General features: G+C 49.6%; 1 long non-coding RNA gene across 1 annotated transcript in view; it reads left to right on the top strand.

Moving 5' to 3' along the window:
* Nucleotides 1-5,213: 5,213 nt before the first annotated feature.
* The window catches only part of LOC129700684 (uncharacterized), a 47,746-nt gene continuing 47,053 nt past the window's right edge, over nucleotides 5,214-5,906 (top strand). The window contains exon 1 of the long non-coding RNA XR_008724088.1: nucleotides 5,214-5,406. This is a non-coding gene — a long non-coding RNA (uncharacterized LOC129700684). The remainder of the gene's footprint in view (nucleotides 5,407-5,906) is intronic.

Below are 5,906 nucleotides of genomic sequence, written 5' to 3'. Positions count from 1 at the left end.
TTTTTTTGTACCGAGAATTTCTCATTCAATGGTCCTTTATTGTCACGTGTGTACTGCACAGTGAAATTCTTGCATCCGTCGCCAATTTTGGCGCCATTCCCAAAAGAGAAAGTCCGGTCCGCATGCAGGATGTACTGGAGCGCCCGATCCCGTAAGCCCCAGGCTCTTGGAGGGCCCCTTCCGTCGCCCTCGATCGGCTTGGCCCGCCGTCCGAAGTCCCTCTCCTTGCACGACTGTCTCTGTGTCCGAGGAGGCTCCTCCTGCAGTGACCTTGATGGCACTGGAAGCAATACACCGGTCCCTCTCCAACCGGCCCACTCCTTGCGTCCATAGTCACCAGCCGCTCCCTCCTCCTCCACTCCTCAGCCTTCGAAGCCGAGCTTGGCTTCTTCCGACCTTCCCTTGCAGGCAGCGGCCCATGACGGCAAACCAGAACAGCCGCTGCACTAGGCCGCGGGCGGCTGCTGGGTCTGTCATTGAAAGAAGGCAAACGCAATGCTAGCATTTATTTCGAGAGGATTGAAAACCAAAACAGGGATCTAATGCTGATGCTTTTTAAAGGCGCTGGTCAGACCTATTTGGAGTATTGTGAGCAATTCTGGGCTCCATATCTGAGGAAGGATGTGCTGGTGCTGGAGGATCCAGAGTAGGTTTATGAGAATGATCCCAGGGATGAGTGGGTTAACATATGATGAGTGTTTGAAGGCGTGGGCCTGTGCTCGCTAGAGTTTAGAAGGATGGGGGGGGGGGGGGGGGGGACCCTAATTGTAACAACAAATAGTGAAAGGCCTGGATAGAGTGGATGTGGAGAGGATGTTTTCATTAGTGGGAGAGTCTAGGACCAGAGGACATAGCTTCAGAATGAAAGAATGCTCATTTAGGAAGGAGATAAGGAGGAATTTCTTTAGTCAGAGGGTGGTGAATCTGTGGAATGCATTGGCACAGAAGGCTTTGGAGGCCAAGTCAGTGGATATTTTTAAGGCAGAGATAGATAGATTATTTATTAGTACGGGTGTCAGGAGTTATGGGGAGAAGGCAGAAGAATGGGATTAGGAGGGAGAGATAGATCAGCCACGATTGAAATGCGGAGTACAATAATTTCTACTTTCCACTTTTTCTTTTTCTTTTTTATGTTTTATATACACACTTCATGTTTTTCTACTCTCTACCATCTATTTTTCCACTTTTTCTTCTTTCTATTGTTTTCTTTTTATTGTCTTGCTTACTTCCTTTTCATAACATAAAACTAGAGGTTGTACATAGAATGGATTACGGTATGACATAGTTGGCACCTAAAATTAGGTTCCACTGTACTGTTTTGTACTGTATTAACCTAATAAAATAAACAAAAAAAAACAAAAAAAAAGAAATGCGGAGTAGACGATGCACAGAATGGCCTAATTCTGCTCCTATCTCTTATGTCTTTTGTGACTTTTGTGTGTACAGGAAGGAAATTGAGAACCTTGGAGTACAGGAAGGAGATTGAGACAACAACTTTTCTCTCAATGCCAGCAAGGCAAAGGAGACATAGGAGATAGTGATCGACTTCAGGAAGCGAAGCGGTACACATATCCAGTTTGCATTGACGGTGCCGATGTGGAGATGGTTAATATCATCAACAACTTCTCTTGGTCAAGAGTCAAGTCAAGAGTGTTTTATTGTCATGTCCCAAATAGGACAATGAAATTCTTACTTGCTGCCGCACAACAGAATATGTAAACATAGTACATAACGGGAGAAAAAAAGTTCAGTGTGTATATAGACACAAACACATACTAAATAAATAAGCAAATATAGTGCAATAATAATAATAATCTGTTGTAGTTCAGAGCTTATTTGTGGTCGTGTTTAATAGCCTGATGGCTGTAGGGAAGAAGCTGTTCCTGAACCTGGACGTTACAGTTTTCAGGCTCCTGAACCTTCTTCCCGATGGCAATGGTGAAATGAGTGTGTGGCCAGGATGGTGTGGGTCCTTGATGATGTTGGAAGCATTTTTGAGGCAGCGACTTCGATAGTTCCCTTCGATGGTGGGGAGGTCAGAGGACTCGGCAGAGATCACAACTTTTTACTATCTTTTCCGCTCCTGGACGTTCAAGTTGCTGAACCAGGCCATGATGCAGCCAGTCAGTATGCACTCTGCCGTGCACCTGTAGAAATTCAAGAGAATCCTCTTTGACATACCGAATCTCCATAATCTTCTCAGGAAGTAGAGGCGCTGATGTGCCTTCTTTATAATTGCAACAGTGTGCTGTGTCCAGGAAGGATCGGAAATATGCACACCCAGGAATCATTCCATTGATATAAACAGGGTTGTGGGTCCTCATTCTTCCCCTTCCAAAGTCCACAACCAGTTCCTTGGTTTTGCTGGTGTTGAGAGCCACGTTGTTGTGCTGGCACCATTTGGTCAGTCGGTCGATCTCATTTCTATACTATGACCTATCACCATCTGTGATTCGTCCCACAACAGTGGTGTTATCGGCGAACTTGATGAAGAAGCTCGCACTATGCCTGGCTACACAGTCACGAGTATAGTGTGAGTAAAGCATAGGGCTGAGCAGGCAGCCTTAAGGTGCACCCATACTAATTGTTTCTGAGGATGAAGTTTCTGAGGATGAAGTATTTCTGCCAATTCGAACAGACTGTGGTCTGTGGATGAGGAAGTCAAGGATCCCATTGCAGAGGGACGTGCAGCCACCCAGTTCCATGAGCTTGGTAACCAGCTTTGAGGGGATGATGGTATTGAACGCAGAGCTGTAGTCTATAAACAACAGCCTGACATAAGTGTTTTTATTGTCCAATGTGAGTGGAAAGCCAGTGATATCGCATCCTCCATTGACCTGTTGTGGCGTTAGGCAAACTGTAGTGGGTTGAGGCTCTTGTCGAGGTAGGAGTTGATATGCATCATAACCAACCTTTCAAAGCACTTCATCACCACAGACGTTAGTGCCACTGGTCGATAGTCATTGAGTCACATAACCTTACTCTTCTTGGGCACGGGTATTATTGATGCCCTCTTAAAGCAGGTGGGAACCTCAGACCTCAGAAGCAGTTGAAAGCGTCTGCAAAACCTCCAGCCAGTTGGTCTGCACAGGTTTTGAGAACTCGACCAGGTATACCATCAGCTCCAGGCGCTTTCCGAGGGTTCACCGCCCTAAAGGATCTTCGGACATCAGCCTCTGTGACTGACTGTAATACCATCAGGGCGAATGGAGGCTCGGGAAGGCACATCAGTGTTTTCCCTATCGAAGCGTGCGGAGAACGCATTGAGCTCGTCAGGGAGTGATGCTTGGCTGTCGTTTGAGCTACCTCCTGATTCTGCCTTCTAGGAGGTGATGGCATTCAAGCCCTGCCACAGTTGCCAAACATCAGTCTCATCCTCTTGGCCTTTTTGATGGCCTTATCAAGATCGTATCTGGGCTTCTTATAAACTTCTGCATAGCCAGACCTGAATGCCCAGGATCTGGTCTTAAGCAGAATGCGGATCTCATGGTTCATCCAAGGCTTCTGGTTAGGAAACACTCGGAAGGTTTTTGGAACACTTGGAACAGTCCTCCACACATTTCCTTATGAAGTCTGTAACGACTGGAGAATTCATTCAGGTCCGTTGCCGAGTCCTTGAACATTGCCCAGTCTACGGACTCCAAGCAGTCCTGTAGTTGTTCCTCTGCCCCCCCCCCACCCCACCGACCAGCTCTGTACAGTCCTCACCTCTGGGGATGCTCTCTTCAGTTGCTGCCTGTATGCAGGAAGAAGCTGCCTGTATGCACTGCTGAATGGTCGGATTTCCTGAAGTGAGGGCGAGGGATAGAGTGATCGGTGTCTTTGATGGTTGTATAGCAGTGGGCAAGGGTGTTTAATCCTCAGGTGCTGCAGGAGACATGGTGATGGTAGTTTGGGAGTGATTTTTGCAGGTTGGCTTTGTTTAAGTCCCCGGCTATGGTGTTAAAGGCTTTGGTGTAGGATATCTGGTGCTTGTTGACCACGGCGTGCAGCTCCTGGAGTGCATGGCGGATGTCTGCCTGGGGTGGGATATAGACTGCAGTCAGGGTGATGGAGGTGATTTCCCTCGGGAGGTATGTGGCGGCACTTCACTGCCAGGTGTTCCAGGTGCAGAGAGCAGGAGTTAGACAGAATTGCCACATCTGAGCAGAGTGTGGGGTGAGCAGAGTGCAAGCTGCGTCTGCGGTGACCACAACCACAGCCACCACACCCCTCCCTCTCCCCCCCGTGCCACACAAGCCTCTCCCAATGGTGGGTCGGGGGGTAGGCCCCCACACACACCCCCCCTCCCGCACACCCCTCTCCCCCACACCTCCCCTCCCCCACATTCCCTCCCTCTATCCCCACCCCCACATTCCCCACACCTCCCCTCCCCTTCCCCACACCTCCCCCTCCCCACACCCCCGCACATCACCCCACAATTTTTCGCCACCTTACTCACAATTTTCCTGTGCTGCAAATGCACCAAGTTTTGTTCCGATCGGTTATATACTTTTAAACTTATTATGGTTTAAAAATCTACGCTGTCAGTCACCGGCTGCGGCCCACCTCCCTGCCCGCGCCCACCTTCCTGCCCCCTAGCGCGCCGACCATGCCGGGGATCCCCAGGCCTGGGAGCCGACGGCCGCTGCCCCTCTGGGGCATGCAAAAGGGAGAGGAGAAGACAAGACAAGACAAGACAAGAGACATTTATTGTCACACGCACCTATTGGTACAGTGAAAATTGAGGAGAGGCAACCTCGAGATCCTGGGGAGGTGAGGAGGGAGAGTGGGGGGTTTGAGGGAAAGGAGGAGGTAGGCAGAAAGGGAAAGGGGAAAGGGGGGAGGTGAGGAGGGATGCTGGAGGAGGATGGGGGGTAGAGGGAGAGGTGGGGGAAGGGAGGGGAGAGGAGTTATGGAGGAGGGGAGGGAGTGACTGAGGGTAGGGGAAAGGGAGGGATTGAGAGAGGGTAGGAGAGGGGAAAGAAGACTGAGGAGGGAGGAGGTGAGGAGGGAGGAGGGGGAATATAGGGCACTCCTTCTTCTTCTTATAGGATTCCGGCAGTGTAGACGCTGCTAAGCGTATTACTGCCCTCCACAGGTCAAAGTTTGAACTAAATTCTTACATACAGTCCTGTAACTTGCAGGAATTGAAATAGAGGGCTCCTCCGAGCACATTGAGTTTTGTTCCGATCGGTGAAATAGTAGAAAAGTTTAGGAAGGTTGAAGAAATCGTGAGAACAGCCGATTGGTCCTCGCCTGTCAGTCACCATGAAGGTAACGCCCCTTCCGGTACCCGCAGAGAATAAAGTCCTGGAGGCGGGTCTGAGTCTGTGTGCAGGCAGAAACAAGTTGAACCGAAAGCCTCTGAGTGAAGTTGGAGTGGGACCGAGAGCTGTGCATGATGCCAATAGCTGAAGGCGCAGGGTGAGCAGAGAACCCACACCCTACTTCTCACATGCACTAACTCCCCATCCCCCACACACACCTTCCTCTCCCACACACCTCCTCCTTCCCCACACACCCCCTCCTTCCCCACACACCCCCTCCTTCCGCACGCACCCCCTCCTTCCCCACACCCCCACATCCACAAACCTGCCCCATGAGGGGTGTGAGGGGGATGAGTGGAGTGTGGGGCAGGGGGGGGAGAGTGTGGAACCAGGCCCTCCATGTAATTAAGTTGGACCTAATAGGTCCCACTTAGTCTAGTATACTATGAAAAGACTCATCTTGTATGTATGTAGGTGTGTATCCGTGTGTGCATTTGTGTTTTTCTAGCTTTGTCAAATCGCTACTTGCTAGAGTCAACATTTTTACTGATTATTACTCACATTATCCTGGTCGACGCAATAAACAGATTCCCTTCACATTCCATGCTATATTCAAAAGTTATTCACCATTAAAGTAAAAAAAAGACAACCGAACCT

The sequence above is a fragment of the Leucoraja erinacea genome, chromosome 10 (genome assembly GCF_028641065.1).
Source record: "Leucoraja erinacea ecotype New England chromosome 10, Leri_hhj_1, whole genome shotgun sequence".
Lineage (NCBI taxonomy): Eukaryota > Metazoa > Chordata > Chondrichthyes > Rajiformes > Rajidae > Leucoraja > Leucoraja erinaceus.
Note: the sequence above shows the minus strand (reverse complement) of the source record. Positions and strands in the feature narration are given on the sequence as shown.